General features: G+C 46.1%; 1 protein-coding gene across 5 annotated transcripts in view; it reads right to left on the minus strand.

The window, feature by feature from the left end:
• Positions 1-19,067, minus strand: part of LOC149367607 (FMRFamide receptor-like) — a 1,196,541-nt gene that overhangs the window by 583,078 nt on the left and 594,396 nt on the right. The gene's annotated exons all lie outside the window — the stretch shown is intronic.

Raw genomic sequence — 19,067 nt, forward strand, 5'->3', positions numbered from 1 at the left:
ACGTCACACCTGCGGTAACTCAGGACGTTCTACGTCCGCCGCTTATATAAGAACGTGGGTGGCGCTGATGAACACTCACAAGGTTAGTTTACTTGTAAACATAAATACCCGCGAAAGCAGAAGGTTTGACAGCCGTCGCCGTAGCGCAGAGGTAGAGCACCGGACGCGTAATTCGGAGGTCGTGGGTTCGGATCCCACCGGCGGCATGTGTTTGTTTTTCTTCTGCTTTTCTATCAATTAGCTTTAAGCGATAACATATTCAATAATATTCTAAATTGACCAACACCACAAAATAAATATATTAATTACAAAAAAAAATCCCCTGTGCCCCTTGGTTTCTGTGGCTGTTGGCTTCTGTCGTACAGTGGTGTAATACATGGCAAATGGTGATCAACATCGAAAAGACGGTAGTGATGTCAGTCACAAATAAGAAAACAAAACTTAGCTTCCCTTATGGCGCAGGCAACGAAGTTCTTAAAACAGTAACTGAAAAGAAATACCTTGGTGTGATTATTTCTGACGATCTCAGCTCCAAAACCCAAGTACAAAACATTACCAAAAAAGCCATGAGTAGTTTATACTTCCTTAAACGCGCCTTGCGCTTCGCAACATCAGATACGAAGTTACTCGCGTATAAGGTCCTTATCCGCCCAATCTTAGAATATGCAAACGTCGTCTGGTTTCCGTATATGCAAAAAGATGTACACATGCTCGAATCAGTTCAACGAAAGGCGGTTCGCTTTATCTACCACAGATACCGGCGCACTGACTCTCCCACGGAGCTGCTTTCCCGCGCAGGCCTCGACACATTATCAAGTCGCGTAACACTTCATAGACTCAAATTTTTATATCAATTAACTCATAATGCATTCAACATGGATCCTGCTACTTACATTAGTTTTAACCGTTCTAGAGGCACACGTCACAAGCATGATTTTACGATTAATGAATACTTTTGTGCTAACAACACATTATATTTTTCTTTCTTTCCCCGAGCAGCAAGGGAATGGAACGCCCTAGATAAATCTATAACTGCGCAGCATTCCTTAGAAAAATTCATGGAGCTTGCAGTCTCATCAGTTTTGTCATCAAGCCAGAATTGATGACCATCCATAGTCTGTATTGGTTTTATGTTGCTTTTTTTTTTGCTCACTCGATTATGTACCAAATGTATGATTGTATTAATGAATACTTTGATACGTGTTTGAACACATGTTTTGAAGGCCAGAGTTGGCTTTCTTCCGTTTTTTGTTTTTCATTTGATGTGATTCCGCATATGAATGCTGATTTCTTGTCTTTTAAACCTGATTGCTGGCTTTGTTTTATTGTGTCGTTAACTTGCATCTTGTTATTTATAAATCCACTCCTGTAACAGTCCCAAGAAGGGACTAACAGTATGTTCAAATAAATAAATAAATAAAATAAATATCCTTACTGCCACAAGCGCTGCAGAAAATACTGAAATGGATGTGTCAAGAGTGGAAGACAGTTTAGAGCAGCCTATTGCCGTGTGGCGTTCGGCGCAGTATAAGGCGCCTCGAGTGACGCGTTCGAGGTGAGAAACTTGGCGCCTTTTCGCGAATGATTCAATTTAGCCGCTAAAGTACAGCAGAATAACCCACCTACAACGTGTGGCGACTGACAGCTGTATTGATGTTTGGTTGGTTTGGTTTATGGGGTTTAACGTCCCAAAGCGACTAAGGCTATGAGAGACGCCGTAGTGGAGGGCTCCGGAAATTTCGACCACCTGGGGTTCTTTAACGTGCACTGACATCGCACAGTACACGGGCCTCTAGAATTTCTCCTCCAAAGAAATTCTAGCCGCCGCGGCCGGGATCGAACCCGCGTCTTTTGGGTCAGCAGCCGAGCACCATAACCGCTGAGCCACCGCGGCGGCTCCTGTATTGATGTGACCTTCGCAACAAGTGCAGCTGCTCAAAGCTTAGAAACACGTGGCAGTGAACATTACCGAGTTTTCATATGTGCTGGTAATGCGCAGACGTCACCAAGGAGGAAACTTATGAAGTCGACAAATTGGGATACCTACAAGAATGCAGTGAGCAGGGCAATTAGAGTTGCAACTCAGACGCGGACTTAGTCTCCACATTGGCTCACTGCCTCGAATCGAGCACAAAAATCACAGCCACAAGAGGATCTTCTGGCCTGTCGACGTGCACAAAGACACATTAGGCGCTAACCACGCAAACTTAGTAGACAAAGGTTGCGAGACTTCTGCTCAACATTGGATGTACAAAAACCGGCTGCCAGAATTTGGTACATTATACTTAAGAAAAACCAGCCAAAAAAAAAGACGGGGACAAAGGAGAGGGCACACACAACGACTGGACTATCAACTGTGCTTTATTGAAAAACAGCCAGTCTCCGAGAAAAAACAACAGAGCATGCGCAGCTCACCGGCACCGCAAAACCAGCAGAAAAAACAACAGCGAGCTCGTAAGATAGTCAAGCTGCAGTGTCAACGGGACAAGTAACCTCATTCTTTCTGCATCAACGTGATAGAAGCCGTGCTAACACAGTTATCTCCATGATTGCTAATGTGAAGTGCTTCGAGGATTTCCCGCCCAACCTTACCCTTGCCTCTACCGAGAAAAGTGACATTCGAAAACAACGGGTAGCACCCGCAATCGCGGCAATGGCGAGGCAAGTTTGCTCCGTCAGCCGGAGTCAGAGAGTTATGGTGCTCTCGTAGCCTTTCATTTATACACCGGCCAGTTTGGCCGATGTAAACTTTTTCGCATGTCAGCGGAATCTTATAAACCACCCGTGTCGCACAAGCTGCAGACAAGCTGCAGACAGAAGATGAAAAGTGGCGTTTTCACCTTTGTCCCCGTCTTTTTTGGCTGGTTTTTCTTAAGTATAATGTACCAACTAACCCAGATTTGAACTCTTCTGCAGAATTCGGTAGACTGTTCGAAGCATGCGCCCGCAACCTCACCAGATTCACCCCTCTACCGCACTGGCTTTGCATGAAAGCAAATCTATAAAAGAAACTTCGGAAGAATACTGCAGGCTTCTATCAGTGGGTTCACAGACTTCGACAACAAACACAAATTGTCAATCGTACCTCCCACAGGCGACCGTACTTGCGATGGACCAACCGCTAACAATAATACAAATAAACACGGCTGTCGTTGAGTCAAACAAGAGAAAGTCTCCGGGCCACGATGAGGTGAGCAATGAAGCTCTTGCAAAGCTCGTATAATTGAGCAGCAGAAAGTGAGCAAGGACGTTCAGGAACCATATAGACGAGGACGGTGCTCCACTGACAAACGAAGAATTTATTTGAAATTCCGCATATTTGCCCTGAAGAACACACAATACTTTGAAAGATAATCTATTTACCTTCTGTTTATATTGCCGCGCAGGTACTTCTTTTTTCAATAGGGAAACTGATGGCTTGCTGACGCATTGCTCTTCCGAATCACGGATAGCCCAGGCTTCCAGGATCTCTCGGGACAGCTGGTCTTTGTTCTTTTTCAGCACCTGCACGTAGTGAAGGTCGGCGGGGCTTGACTGCTTTTTGCAGGATCCGCAATCCCTGCAGTGGATTGCTAGGCTTGTGCCGGACTTCCCTGCTATCGCTGTGTGCGTGCTCTCTCGCTCTGTCTTTAACACACCTCCCGGTTTGTCCGATGTAATGCTTTCCGCAGAAAAAGGGGATGCGATACACGATGCCTTGAATGCACTCAGAAAACTTCGTTCTGCGCCCGATTTTACGTGCGGATCTGTTTTCTTCTCCATTCTCTCGTGCACACTTTGTTAGGTGCCGCGATAATGATCTTGAGGTTGTATTTCTTTCCAATCTTTTTCATATTGTGAGTCAGCCCATGGATATATAGAAGCGCAGAATAATTCGTTCTTTCCGTGGTTTCTTCGAGAGCGCTATTCTTTTTCTTGCCATACTTTCTCGGCAGTACGATGTTTTCTCCTATGTTGCGTAGGATTGTCTCCGGGTATCCCGCATCTAGCAGCCTAGTAATTTGCTCCTGGAGCGCTGGCTCATCTGGTGTGGATTGGACTTGTTTAGGGCAGACAGCAACGCCGCTCTCGCAATTCCTCTCTTGACCGTTTTGGAGGGGTTAGAATTGAAAGGGAGGAACTGTTTCTAGCTCGAGGCTGGTACGACCAACATAGGTGCCCTGGAGAGAATTCAGGGTGTAGATCTAGGAAGCGCAGGACGATATGCTCACGGAACTCCGATGTGAATCTAAGCACAGGACAGCACTTGTTAAAGGTGGTCAGTGCGTTGTCTGTAAGGATCTCCGTGTCACCTTCCTTCTGTTCGCATAGCACCACGTAATCGTCGACGTATCGGACGATCCTGACTATGCGTCTGTCCTAAGTAGCTTTGTGAATTTTTTGGTCGCAGGTTTCGAGGTATAGATCACTAAGTGCAGGAGCGACTCTGGAGCCGATGCAAACTCCAGTCCTCTGAGCATACAGCTTGTCTTCGTGGGTAGCGATGGGGGACGTAAGGTGGGCTTCCAAAAGCTCTAACAATGTGGCTACTGATACTCCGGTGGCGTTTTGAGACGGTACGGCTCCTTGCTTCTCGATGGTTTCCCGTGGTACATTCATCAGTTCGTCATGGGATGGAATAATACATTCAATGTCCAGTGAAAAGCCTGAAGTTATTTTCCAGTCTATATTCTTGATCTCGGAGATCAATTCTTCAGAGTTCTTGATCCTAAAGGGATATACGTTTACCTCGCTCTGTTGCTTGACCAGATATGTCGAAAGAAGCATCTTCGAAGCGTGCGCTTCCGACAAGATCGTCCGGAAAGGAATCCCAACATTGTGCGTTTTGGCACTCAAAAACACGGTTAGGGTGCATTGCCTTGTGGCTTTGACATTGAGGTGAAGCGGCATCGGGTTGGCGCATTCGAGCAGCGACAAAACAGCCTTACTGCTGCCGTTAGGTCCTTTTTGTGCACTTCACCAGCTCTATTTTCGTAACTCCCGGAATGCAATACCACAAAACCCCTACTTTATCCGCAAGGCACAGCTTGAGGTTTTTTTTTCTTTCAGTTGCTTTATGACTGGTTTAAAACTTTTGAAGCCATGAAAAAGAACTTTTGTGAAGTGCGCAAAAACAACGTAACGGCAGCAAAAAAGGCCGCTTTGTCGCTGTTCGAATGCGCCAACCTAATGATACTCTACATCAAAGTCAAAGCCACAGGGCAAAACACCCTATCCGTGCTTTTCGGTACCAAAGCGCACAATGTTGGGATCCCTTTCCGGGCAATCCAGTCGGAAGCCCACACTTGGCAAATGCTTCTTTCGGCATATCTGGTCAAGCAACTAAGCCAGGTAAACGTAGAAGATCGCTTTAGGATCAAGAACACTGAAGAATTCATCTCCAAGATCAAGAGTAAAGACGAACATATCTTCAGGCTTTTCACTGGTAATTGAAGATATCTATTATTACATCTCGAACGACGAATTGATGAATGGGCTACGGGAAACCATCGAGAAGTAGAGAGCCGTACCGTTTCAAAACGCCGCCGGAGTATCAGCAGCCACATTCCTGGAGCTGTTGGGATCCTACCTTAGGTCCACCATCGCTATCCACGAAGGCAAGCTGTATGTTCAGAGGAGTGGAGTTTGCATCGGCTCCAGAGTCGCTGTTGCACTTAATGATCTATTCCTCGTGATCTGCGGCCAAAGAATTCACGAAGCTACTTAGGACAGACGCGTTGTGACGATCGTCCTATACATCGACGATTACTTGGTGCTATGCGAACAGAAGGAAGGTGACACGGAGATCCTGAAAGATAACGCATTGACCACCTTTAACAAGTGTTGTCCTGGGCTTAGATTCACATCGGAGCTTCCTGAGCACGGCGTTCTACGCTTCCTACACCTACGCATTGAATTCTCTCCAGGGCACCTATGTTGGTCGTACCAGCCTCGAGCTAAGAAACAGTTCCTCCCTTTCAACTTTAACCATTCCAAGACGGTCAAAAGAGGAATAGCGAGAGAGGCGTTGCTGTCTGCCCTAAACAAGTCCGATCCACATCAGATGAACCAGAGCTTCCAGCAGGAAATTACTAGGTTGCAAGAAGCGTGGTCCCCGGAGACCCCGGAGACATTGCTATGCAACATAGGAGAAAACATCGTATTGCCGAGAAAGTATGGCAAGAAAAAGAATAGTGTTCTCGAAGAAACCACGGAAAGAACGAATTACTCTGCGGTTCTGTATATCCATGGGCTGACTCAAAATCTCAAAAAGATTGGAAAGAAATACAACATCAAGATCATTCCCGCGGCACCTAACAAAGCGGAAAGCAAGTGTGCACGAGTGAATGGAGAAGAAACCAGATCCGTATGTAAAATCGGGCACAGAAAGAAGTTTCCTGAGTGCATTCAAGGCATCGTGTATCGCATCCCCTTTTTCTTCGGAAAGCATTACATCGGTCAAACCGGGAGGTGTGTTAATGACAGAGTGAGAGAGCACGCCACAGCGATAGCAGGGAAGTACAGAACAAGCCTTGCAATCAACTCCAGGGATTATGAATCATGCAAAAAGCAGACAAGCCCCGCTGACCTTCCCCCCCCCCCCCCCCCCCCCCGTGCAGGTGCTGAAAAAGAACAAATACCAGCTGGCACGAGAGATCCTGGAAGCCTGGGCTATCCGTGATTCGGGAGAGCAATGCGTCAGCAAACTATCAGTTTGCCTATCGAAAAAAGAAGTCAAGTACCTGCGCGGCGATGTAAACAAAAAACGATAGATTAGCTTTCGAAGAAATGCCTGTTCTTCAGGATAAATATGCGGATTTTTAAATAAATTCTTCACATTTCAGCGCAGCATCGACCTCGTCTCTATGTTTCTTCAACGTCCTTGTTTCCTTGCTCAATGATACGATCATGAACCAACAAGCTCACCAGTACAACTTATTAATCTTGCAAAGCTACATTAAAACTACCGGCTTCGCATGTTCTCTTCCACATGTTCCACAAGCGCATAACCTTGGTTTCTCGAAAGCGACAAGAAGTGCCCTTAAGAAATGAATCGGTTTGGGCAGGAGAGATGTGCAAATGACAATATCATTGCCTTCGTCATATCACTTGAAAAACAGCTACATGCTGGGCGCCGGCGGCTTTTTTTTTACAGTAGAAGCAAATCGTCATGCTATCTTCACTAAAACTGCAACACCCGTTATTATGTACACAGAGACTTTGACAGATCTTTTTAATACCATCATTGCTGCAAAACTGTAATATCTGGAGTTCTATGAGAAGAAATAAGTGACAACTTTCCGATGTACCTTTTTGTTGATTATTTTTCGAAGAAAACATACACTCGCTAAAGCTCAAAGAAAAATAAAAAGAATTGACGTTTCGGCGCCCGTACGGGTGCCTTGATCAAAAAGAAGCAAAGAACGGGCAGGAGAGCTATATATGGGCGGGTTTTTAAAGGGTGCGCAGGTATATATCTGGGAGATTGCCACGGGTCCGGGTAATCGTGTTTAGCGTGTCTGGCCGGCGGTCTGACCGGTACGAGCGCCGAAACGTCAATTCTTTTTATTTTTCTTTGAACTTTTGCCAGTGTATGTTTTCTTCGACAAATAACTATGAATTTTCCTCGCAGGACGGGATTCCGTCGAACCCTAGACTTCACCGTTTTGTTGAATGTAAAGATAAAAGAACTCATGAGCAAACTTCGACGGCAGTAATTTTCCAGAATATTGCCCCTCAAACCTTGGAATTTTTCTACTCGAGTCTTGTCAATGAAAACTGCGATGATGTATTCCACTGTGACAGTGCACATGAGGCGTATCAAACATCCATATTAATTTTAAAGCGCATTTACTCTGAACAGTTTTGAGAAATAATTTTAAAGCTGCACCATAACAACCGAAATCCCTGGATCAGCCGCGAATGCTTAAGACGAATAAAAAAGAAGGCTAGTGTGTATAAAAAGTTTGTCAGATCGAGGTTACTTTTAGGTTTAAAAATATTTAAGCAATATAAGCTGAGTTCCTTCCGGACAAAAGAAAAGCGGTGTTTCCTGCAGCATCGATTCTCTCAGGAGTCCTGCAAATATAGTGCAGACGTATGTAGAAACTAAACAAGTTGCTAAATCGAAACCCGTCGTCGACAGTTATCAAAGATTTTGTTTTTCAGGACCGTCGCTTTCATGGCACAGAACTTGCCGAAGAATTTAACAAATTTTTTAAAGATGTTGTCAGCACTTCTCGAAACCCACGAGCTGCACAATACCTAAGAAGAACCATTATTTTGATTCGACAGATGAACGCGAAGTATAACAACAGCTAATCACGCGATATTTATTCATTTTTTATTTATTAATACTACCAATCTCTTTTTCCGGGAGTTTTACAAGAGTGGGTTTTGTCCGCAGACAAAGCAGTCCTCCAGGCATAAACACCATTTCAATTATGCAAAAAGGACAATGAAAATGATGGGGACAATGGGAAGAGGCATTGGAAAAAGGCAGTACAAAGATAACGCATGAACAATCATCACTTTTTCACTTCATAAATGTTCACCAGAAATACAAATGAATGCACGGAAATACAAATAGATGGAAAACCCCCATAAATGTTAGAAAAAGTAAAAAAAAATTAAAAAACGACAGTTTGTTCCCTAACAATACACTTTTGCCAGCTAGCGCCAAAACATTTTCAGTAGTTAGCTGTAAAATCAGACACATCAAGGTAGTTCCACTCCCGCACAGCTCGCAGAAAAAAAGAGACCATAAAGGTATTAGCCCAGAAGTATTCTTGTGTGTCGAGGTCATTTTTGTGACGCGTTTCTCTGGAAGTGTTTAAGGTAATGTATGTAGCAGAATCAACTGTAAATTTGTTATGCAAAATCGTGTACAGAAGCTTCAGAAACTATTGATGGCATCCAAATTCTTCCAGGTAAATATGCGCTCAATGTTACTGCCCCTTATTGGTTTATATATATAATCTGGCGTTATCAACAGCTTGCTTTCCCAAATTAATGTGAATCTCTAAAGTATTTGTGCTTTTTAAGAGTGGTAATAAAAACGATGCGTCCAACTAAAGACCCATTTCTATTCTGGCGATTTCTTCTAAAGGCCTAGAAAGAATAATTCATAAAAGACTCATGAACTTTTGCAATAAGCTTAACCTGATTAGTTCTTCACAACATAGTTTCCGCCCAAACGGGTCCACTGAAACAGCCTTACTAATCCAAAAAGAGATAGTCCTCGAAGCACTCGACAACAGCGAGATGTGTATTTATTTATTGAACCTCACAGGCCCGAACGGGCATTGTGTGAGGGGGGTTACAGTATCAAAAAGGATTTCAGCAACAAGAGGCAAACACTGGGTATATAAGTATAAGTATGGGAGTTTTTATGGATTTCTCGAAGGCTCGCCTCAACAATCAAATACTGCTCAACAAATTAGAAAGATACGCAATCCGTGGCACCGCAGCTTGTCTACTAAAGTCATACCTAAAGCATTGATATCAATGTGCAACAGTACAGCACCACGTTTCAACCCTTCATCCTATAACCGCTGGATTCCGGAGGGAAGTATTTTATTATTTTATGACCGCTATTGTGTATTGTATATATAAATCACATAAGAGACATCAGCAACCTTCTAGAATATCTTCTCTATGCAGACAATACCAGTTTCTTGCTTAGGGGCAATAACGCTCCATTCAGAAGAGCGTGCACTCGGGCAAGTTGGCTTTGCATAATATAAATGAAGTGTGCCCAAAACTTAGACAAGGACCGAGAAGAAACACATACGACGACTGACAAGCGCTAGTTCCAGTTCAAAAACTTTAAAAGCGTATTTTTTGTAAGCCGCTGTATTGCCGTTGTGTTAAAATGTCGCACGCATGACATTAGCATTTTGTTAACACCTTTGCTTTGCGTATTAAAGAGCATGTGCTAAAGGTTCGTCGCTTCTCAGTCGTCGTATGGGTTTCTTCTCGGTCCTTGCCTAAGTTAGGGGCCACAGCATTTATAACGTTCCATTGCTCACTTCAAACAAACAGTGCACTAGATAAGTTGAAAACATGGAGCGCAGTCAGTGATTTGATAATAAATAGTAAGAAAACAAAAGCGGTACTTTTTCATTACCGGCAGAGCGTTGTTACATCAGACCCTAGAATAAAAAAAAGATCAGGGGGCACTTGGGCTCTCTAAAGTGCTGCAAGGAGAAAGGTTTTTCTGGCGCACTGTTTGTTTTATTTATTTTTTAATTTTTATATGTTATTTGTCTTTTCTTTGTTATTTTTGTTCCTTTTCTTATTTCTGTACGTTTATATTTTTATTTTTCATATTTTATTTTTATTATATTTTATTTTCTCTTATTGTTATTGTTTTTTCCTTTTCATATTTTATTTTTTCTTATTTCATTTTTTTGCTTCTTTTCTTATTCATATTTTTTATTGCTTTAATTTCATTTATGAGAACCATGCATTCACAAGATGCGCCTTTATCCATGCTCAAACCTTGAGCCTTTGTGGCGGAGTGGCAGCGTCGCCGCTTCAAATGCCAAAGGCCCTGGCTCGCTTCTAAGCCTCGACGCAGTTTCTTCTTAAGTAGCGACGCCGAAACGCGGATACGGCTGCCGACAAAGCTACCAACACGGCTGCTAACGACAGTATGAGGCATTCAAGGGTTTCGCCTTAAAATAGACAACTCTATTATAGAGTTGGTAGAAAGAGTAAAAACACTAGGAGTTTCCTTTAAGAAGAACATGAGCGGGGACCCACACATTAGCTCCATTTTGACCAATTTAAAGAATGCGAGGAATGCTCGCGAAATTTCGCTCCTATCTACCCGTATCGAATAAATTAATAATATAAAACACATTTCTCATGCCGTATATAAACTACTGTTTCCCTGGCGCGGGCACTACTATTCAAACTAACCTGCACAAGATATACATGCTGCAAAACGAAGCAGTACGTTACGTGGGAAAATGTTGAGTACCTCGCAATACGGACGAGCTGTTCAAGCGATTCAAAATTATACCGGTTCATAACCTATACGAATTTTTCCTACACATAAAATATAAAAATCCATTTCTCACTGTGACCACTTCTTGGTAGCATTTTCATACCTCAAACCAAACTCAACGCCATACTCATTTCGAAAACACGAACCATGGAACACTCCCTTTTGCCGTACAGAACACGGACGACAGATGATGCGTCATACAGTTCCTATTTTATTAAATAAATTCATCTTTCAGCGTTTTTCTCTTGAAACATCCAGGTCGCAAACTCTAATGTTGTATTTTTTGTAAGCCACTCTATTCACTTGGTGTCAAAATGTGACACATATGACATTTTCATCTTTGTTGACACCTTTGATTTGCGAATTAATGTGCATATACCAAGATCTCACATCGGCGGTTCTATGTTTCTTGTATTATATTCTCTTATGTAGTGCGCATGGGGTTTTATTTTTTTTTTAACTTTTGACCTTCCTGTACGCACTGTAGGGGGCTCAGGCAACCTCAAGCAAAAATCGTTCGCTTTTTGCCTCAGCCTGCCCCCATCATAACGATGTAGATAAATCTTACTTGACTTGACTACTCATGTGATTACAGCTGGTCATGCATATAGGAACTGCTTTCTATAGCGATTAAGGTTTGTTCAGGGTCAGCGCTCGTCGTCTGTCCTTTCTTTTCGTCACTGTGTTTTTTTTTGCGCTGCCTGCGGTAATGAATTGAAGTATAGAGCGGTCTCGGTAGCTCGCGATTAACAGAGTTAAAACAAAAACAGAGCACCACTAGCAATAGGCCGTAGTCTTTTCAGCTTTCATGCGGTGCCCTCGACGCGCAAGTGCCCGTCACGAATTGTGACGCGCAGTTCCGGCAGGACTGAAAGCTCGCGCCGCTGCGCGCTCATTATTGAAGCGCAGCGGAAGGAAGTGAATGCGTCGATCAGGAGCGCAGGAGGGCGTGAGGAGCATGAGTTGTGAAATTCAAGAAAAGGACGATAATGAATTTTGTCACATGGGTGTCCGACAGCCCAGGCTAGACGGCAGAGCAGAAACAGGCTTGCAGTTCATACGGGCGAACTCGTGATCACAAAAGAAACAACTCAGAGGCGGACTTAGCTGAGGCCTTTCGCTATTGTTGCGAGAGCAGCACTACGCTAATCGCTCAGCCATTTCGCGGAGCTCTGGAAAGGCCAAGCTGCGCATGCGTCAGGAGCGGGTAAAGTCACATGGCGCACATCTGGCGCCCATCCTCTTCCTTTCCTCGAATACAATTGTCATTTTCTTCATTACAGCCCCTCTTTCTCTTACTTCTTTCAGTCCCACTTCCTCCCTTCCTGTACGGCGGGGTTCGGGTGCCCGCCGAGATGACAGAGAATTACTGCGCCATTTCCTTTCCTCAAAAAGCGTTGCGTTGAAAGGGCAAGACATCGCGCCGAACGGGTGGTGGCATTCCGTTGACTCCCTGGCAGCGCTACAACACGCTGTCGTGTTCCACTCCTAAAGGCAAAGCGTAAACGTCATTAATGAGCAATTAATTAGGATTTACTTATTCATGAGTGATTAAGCATTGATTAGTAATGTTTCATTACCTAGTAATTAGTCGTTTACACCGCCGGGTTGGCTGAGTGGTTACGGAGCTCGGCTGCTGGCCCGAAAGACGCGGGTTCGATCTCGGCCGCGGCGGCTCAATTTTGATGGAGGCGAAATTCTAGAGGCCCGTGTACTGTGCGATGTCAGTGCACATTAAAGAACTCCAGGTGGTCGAATATTCCGTAGCCCTTCACTATGGCATCCCTTATAGGCAGAGTTGATTTGGGACGTTAAATCCCGTAAACAAAACCAAGTTATTTGTCATTAATTATGTGTGAGGTTATCCAGTGGTGGCGTCACCAGTGCCACAGAGGCAAAGTGGTGCGGAAAACGCTTTTGCCTCTACGCACTTTCTACACAGAAAGTGCCCCCTGAATTTTATGCTGTGGTCCTTTTGTTGCTTATGACAAAGATTCGAGAACAGCCGTAGAAACGGTTCCAAACGTTAAAAAGGTTCCGAAGAGATCTGGTCGTGGGGCAAAAAAACTAAATCGGCCGCGTAGCAGAGGCTACAAATGAATAAAATTACGAGGGAACAAAGAAGACAAACACGGTTTCGCGGCAGTACTTGATATTCAATGTTTTCGAGAATCGAAACAAAGGCAAGGTTCCCAAAGTGAGTAGGGCATGCTTACTGCAAGTGGTCGCCATTTTACCCGGGCAATGACGACGGTATGTTTCTAACGTAATGCTAGAGGTTGACCAAAACTATTCCCGCCCAAGGTCTCAGATTAGCGCATCTCAGAATATCCAACCTTAGCTGTAATTTTACGTATAGACTTCATGAGATAAGTTCACTTTATTCGGGAATTATCTAAAGTAAAAAGGCCACCATCGATATGACAAACACTTTTCCTCAGGGCGCCAAAGTAACGACGGTTGCGTGTTGTCCGCGAAGGTGGCAATTCTCCAAGGTATTTTTAATTTCTCGAATTTCAAGTCTGCCTACCTTATCCTCTCCCTATTGCTATAGCAGCCATGCTTTCGTTTGATTTCACTAAAGACTTTACTCTTATTGTTCCATTTGAACCCGACTACGAAACAGGAGCCGAAATGTATATCATCACTCCACACACAAGGATTCCTTCTCGGTACCGCTAGACCGGCGCGCCAGGGGCAGGCTGAAGTCAGAATTTTTTCTTTCTTCTAGCTTCAACAACGAAGCTCACTGAATCGTCGGCAGGGCTGATGGATGAGGATTTGTGCCGGAAGGTCGTTTTCCGCTCTTGCCCACCCACTGGGCCATTCATCATTTGAAGCCTCAATGCGAGGGCCGCTGAAAGCCATTTCCTTGAGGCCCAGTCAGGGCCGAATATTATGAAAGAAAAAAAAAACTTGTCTACCTCGTCAGAATCAGCTTAGGGGAGTAAGGGTGCCTATTGTGTACGTAACGGCTGCTTGTGTTGTAAAAAATAAACTCGTAAAAATTTTCGGTGCCTTTCTTTGAAAGCGAGCATCGTTGGCCACACTAAGTGGCTTACAAATGTAGAGAAGCTATCTGCGATCTGCAATCCGATGACGACTCAGCTACAGTGATTGAGAGAGAGAAGAAGACAGAAACATAAGAGAACAAAAAGTGGTTAGTAAAGCATGGGTCGTGTTTATAATCAGTGAAAATTAGAAAGGTGGCAGTGGAGCTGAAAAATGGGAGTGAAAGTCAGGAGCGCAGATCATGGGCAACCGGCACAGCGTTCATGCAAGTTGGTCCCTGAGGAGCACGCAGGAATTTCAGCGGCTTAACTGAGAACGCAGCTCTGAAATGATTTAAGCACGTTCTCGGGCTAGTAGGGGACTAAATGTGATAAAGAAACACAAACGATAGACAACGGGACAGAAGAGAATAGACATGCCGGAGTACTGACGACCGACTGCATGCATTTATTGCGCTAAAGTATGACTGCATGTGAAGGCTTTCGCAGGAGAAGCAAAAGAGGGAAACATGACCAAATGCAAAAGGCACCAGGCTTGTCGTCAGGGTGGCTGAAGTTTGCTGACACACGATGCCCCCTTGCGCGAATGCACAGGCTTCAATATTTTCTCTTGTCCGCGCACCAGAGTGATGCCAGGGAATGACGCAACAACCAGAAAGTGGCAAACACCCTTTGCAGGTTTTGCGGTGGATCCAGGCTGCTGTTGGGAGCCGCAGCTTCTAAGGACGAAGCATGCCCCTCTGAAGCGGCCCGTTTGCCCAGCATTTCAGGCGACCCACGAAAACGGCACTTGAAAAATAGCATGCGTGCGACAGGTAACAAAACGCGTTTCATGCCGCTTGCGGTACACATTAACCTGAGGCCCTGTGAAGTTCCGTTTCTAACAACCGCTTTAGACTGTATGGCGCTCAAAGATTAACACAAACCCCAACCCTGCCCGCAACGCTCTTCAGCTTGTAAAATACCTGTTCAACATATAGAAAAACAGCGATGTTTCGCTTGTGCCTGGATCATACTTTACTGTGGCCAACTGGGTTTCGGCACCACCCTAGCAAACCTACCACAGCAGTCAGAAGAAGTAACTTTTTTCTCCATCCGTGCCTGGGAACTTATCTGCGCCTGCACAACCTGGCAATGGCTTTCTTGAGGGCTCATTGTATGGCATTAGACGAACTCGGAGTGTGCAGAGGTGAAGGGGAGAAAGCTTGTCCTTGCTTGGCGCTCATAGCGCCAGCGATCACTCTGAATGAGGACAATCGTATCCGGCAAAACGTATCCGCCTTCATTTCGCAATTCCGTCTTTAGCCGAAACGGAAAAAGATTGGCTTCAAAGATAGCGAATCAGGGGTTCCATAAGGATCAGTGCTTGGACAGTTTCTGATTAATACAATTTTTTACAATATTGCCCATCATCTCTCTGTCCATGAACGAATCAGTTCAACTGAAGATCAAACCAGGCTAAATAATCACTTTGAGAAGGTGATGCGCTGGGGTAATACGTGGCAAATGGTGACAAATTTTGATAAAACAGCATATATGAGAATAACGATTAAAAGAATCCTCTTCTCTACCAGTACGACACTTCCGATAGTGGGCTGATTGAGGTAATATGCTGCAAATATCTAGGCACATGGATTTCCAATACTCTTTCCTGGAACAAACATATCGCCACGTATCACTGTAGCACTGTAGTGGCCGTTCGATCGCGCTCAAAGCCGCAGGAAAGGAGTGTTATCATATTTTTTCGTGACACGAGAAGGAACCTGACTAATCTCGATTGATCACAGCCATGTATAGCTGCATCTACGTGTTTCCAAATTACTGTAGATGATCTTGACTTGTAATCTCGAAGTTTCCTTGCCGGCTTTAAACTGAGCGATGCCGCGAGCGGCTGGCATTCGTAGTTCGACGACTGACGAGCAGGTTTGTTGCTTACGCCGCCGCCGAGTGATTTAGTTCTTTTGCGGGCGCAAGTCACCCGAAATAAAGAGCTTCGTTTCGAAGTCTTGTTGGTGTCTTCCTGACCGCTGTACTGCCGTCACTACAACATGACATCTGGTGGAGGTGCGGGGTACCCTTCCATGTTCCGGACACCCTCTACAAGTCGTGACGCCAGCACTCTGAGTCATTCACTGCAGGACCTGATTCCAGTCCACCGCGCAAGCCAACGTCTGCTAGGGGACGCACCTGAGTTCGGGACTCTGCCTGAGCCTATTCGGAAGCGAAAGCACACAGCAACGCCCACCATGAGCTTGCCCCAGATGTCGACTCCGATCATTTTGCAGCAGGCTCGGCTACCAACAACCTTCGACGGTTCGCCTGGCACCGACCCCGAAGAATGGCTGGAACAGTTCGACCGTGTGGCTGTCTTCAACAACTGGGACGATGCCATGAAATTTAGGTACATCTTCTTCGGCTTCGAGGGCCCAGCAAGAATCTGGTTTAAGAATAAGGAAGCTAGCCTTACGAACTGAAAAACCTTCAAGCAGCAGCTTCAGAAGACTTTCACAAATGTCGTGAGAAAGGAGAGAGACCAGCAGCTGCTACAGTCTCGCATAAACACCCAAGCGAGACTGTTGCAGTGTACACTGAGGATGTGAAGCGTCTCTTTCGGCGTGCCGACGCAAGCATCGAGGAAGAAGAAAAGGTAAAGCTGCTTATGCGGGCGGTTAAAGGGTAACTCTTAGCCGGCCTCCAACGGAACCGAGCGGAAACTGCCGCGGAATTCATGGAAGAGGCATCCACCATGGAAAAAAGTCTTGATGACCGAGCCCGCCAGCAGTACCACGAGCAGCGCGTTTTCACAGCAAGCTGCCTGGACGCCACAAACAACGATAACCTGCGAAAGCTTATACGTCAGGTTGTGCGAGAAGAGCTTCGACGATTGCTGCCAACGGGAACGCAGCCGCAGCTTACATCACTCACTGACGTCATCCGGGGCGAAGTTCAACAGGCCTTGGGTGTGACGCCGACAACCACGCTACATATGTAGCACCCAGCCACGACTTACGCCGCAGCTGTGCGCCGTTCTGCACCTCGACGACGGGACCCAAGCCCCTATCGCCCTCAGCCAGTGCGCTGGACCGCCGCCCTCTCGCCCAAACCCACCCGTCCTACGAGCATCGCACGCAGCCGAGGAAATGCGACGAGTGAAGAACTCCCGACCAGCGCCGCCTACTACGCTTTCACTGTGGCGAAGCCGGTCACATCCTCCAGCACTGCCCATACAGAAGAATGGGCAGCCCAGGGTTCTCCTACGACGCCAAACGACCCCTACCCGGCCAGCGATCAGGCGAAGTCGAGGAGTTTTTGCGTCGGGAAGAATGCTCATCGTCGAGCCGCTTATCATGTTCCCCGTCGCCATCGTCACCGCGCTTTGTATCTCATAGCCGAGATTACGAACTGCGTGGACGCTCCCCCAGCCACCGACAGTTAAAGTGAATAAAGCAGCCTCTAGAGGAGAGGTTGCTTCTGAGCGCAAGAACAAAGATTATCCATAGGTGAAAACGCAACACGATACCTCGACTACGACGACAACACCGACGACGACGGCGCGGGCAGACTTGAAGCTTTTACCGCCGGCCAGAGAAGTAACCTCGGAGTACGCCCATCGCAGCTTCACTACTCGACGAAGCCGAGATCAGACAGCGAAGACAACGTGCAATACGAAAACGCGAACAAGTGACCTTGAAATTACTGTCGACGGTAACGCGGTTTCTGCCTTCGTCGACACGGGAGCTGACTACTCCGTCATGAGCGTGCCACTCGGTGGCCGACTCAGGACAGTAACAACTTGGGATGCCTCGCTGATCCGCAACGCAGGTGGTAGCCTTATTGCGCCGTCAGGACGCTGCACCGCGAGAGTTACTGTAAATGGGCTAACCTATGCTACAACCTTCCTGGTCCTAGTCGTGATTTTGGAAATGGACTTCCTGAATGAACATCGGGCGATCATCGACCTGTGATCTAAGTCGATCAAGTTTTCCCCGGACAAAGCCATACCTGCTGCGACGAGAGCGACTCATCACATTGCCTTAAACGTCCTCGACGAAGCATTGAGCGTGCCCCCCCCCCCCCCCCCCCGATCAAATGTCCTCACCTGCATAGGTACTGGAGATATCGAAACTGTCGAAGGCGTCGTCGAGGAGAACGCCCAGTTGTTCCTGGATCGAGGAGTGGGCGTCGCAAGGGGAGTCGCCCAAATCCGAAATGGCCAAGCCCAGGTGCTGCTAACTAACTTTACAGAAGAATACCGGCATCTAAACAAAGGAAGGTGCGACGATTGCTTTTCGCGACGAGCTGGCAGACATCGGAGACATATTTTCCTTACCCGACCAACCCGTAGAACCATCTGACCAAGGCCATAAACCCATGTTTGTTAACAACCCATCATTAACCCGGAGCAGTCAAGACCAAATACGCAGTCGTCTTCAACGGTACAGCGACTGCTTCTCATCAGCATCGAATGTGCGACGAACCGGGCTTGCCAAGCACCGCATTGGTACTGACGAACACGTCCGACCACTGCGGCAGAGCCCCTACCGCGTATCACCGCTAGAATGCCAAGCTATCCGGAAGCAAGTTGAGGAAATGCTTCATGACGACGTCATCCAGCCACCGAGGAGCCCCTGGGCGACACCAGTCGTCCTAGTGAGAAAGAAAGATGGCATCTTTCGCTTTTGCGTCGATTACCGCCGCCTGAACAGCATTACGAAGAAGGTTGTCTACCTCCTCCCCGCATCGACGACACATTGGATCGGCTGTGTAACGCTAAGTACTTCTCATCGATGGACCTAAGAGCGGCTACTGGCAAGTCGACGAAAGAGATCGCGAGAAGGCTGCGTTGATCACACGAGACGGACTCTTCGAGTTGAAGGTAATGCCATTCGGCCTCTGCTCTGCCCCAGCGACGTTCCGGCGAGTAACGGGCACGGTGCTCGCAGGCTTGAAGTGGCAAATTTGTCTAGTCTACTTAGATGACGTTATTTTCTTCTCCTCAAGCTTTGAAGACCATCTCAGAAGGCTTCGGACAGTGCTGGAAACAATCAAGTCTTCAGGACTAA

This window comes from Amblyomma mixtum, chromosome 1 (genome assembly GCF_055824585.1).
Source record: "Amblyomma mixtum isolate Tamu chromosome 1, ASM5582458v1, whole genome shotgun sequence".
Taxonomy (NCBI): domain Eukaryota; kingdom Metazoa; phylum Arthropoda; class Arachnida; order Ixodida; family Ixodidae; genus Amblyomma; species Amblyomma mixtum.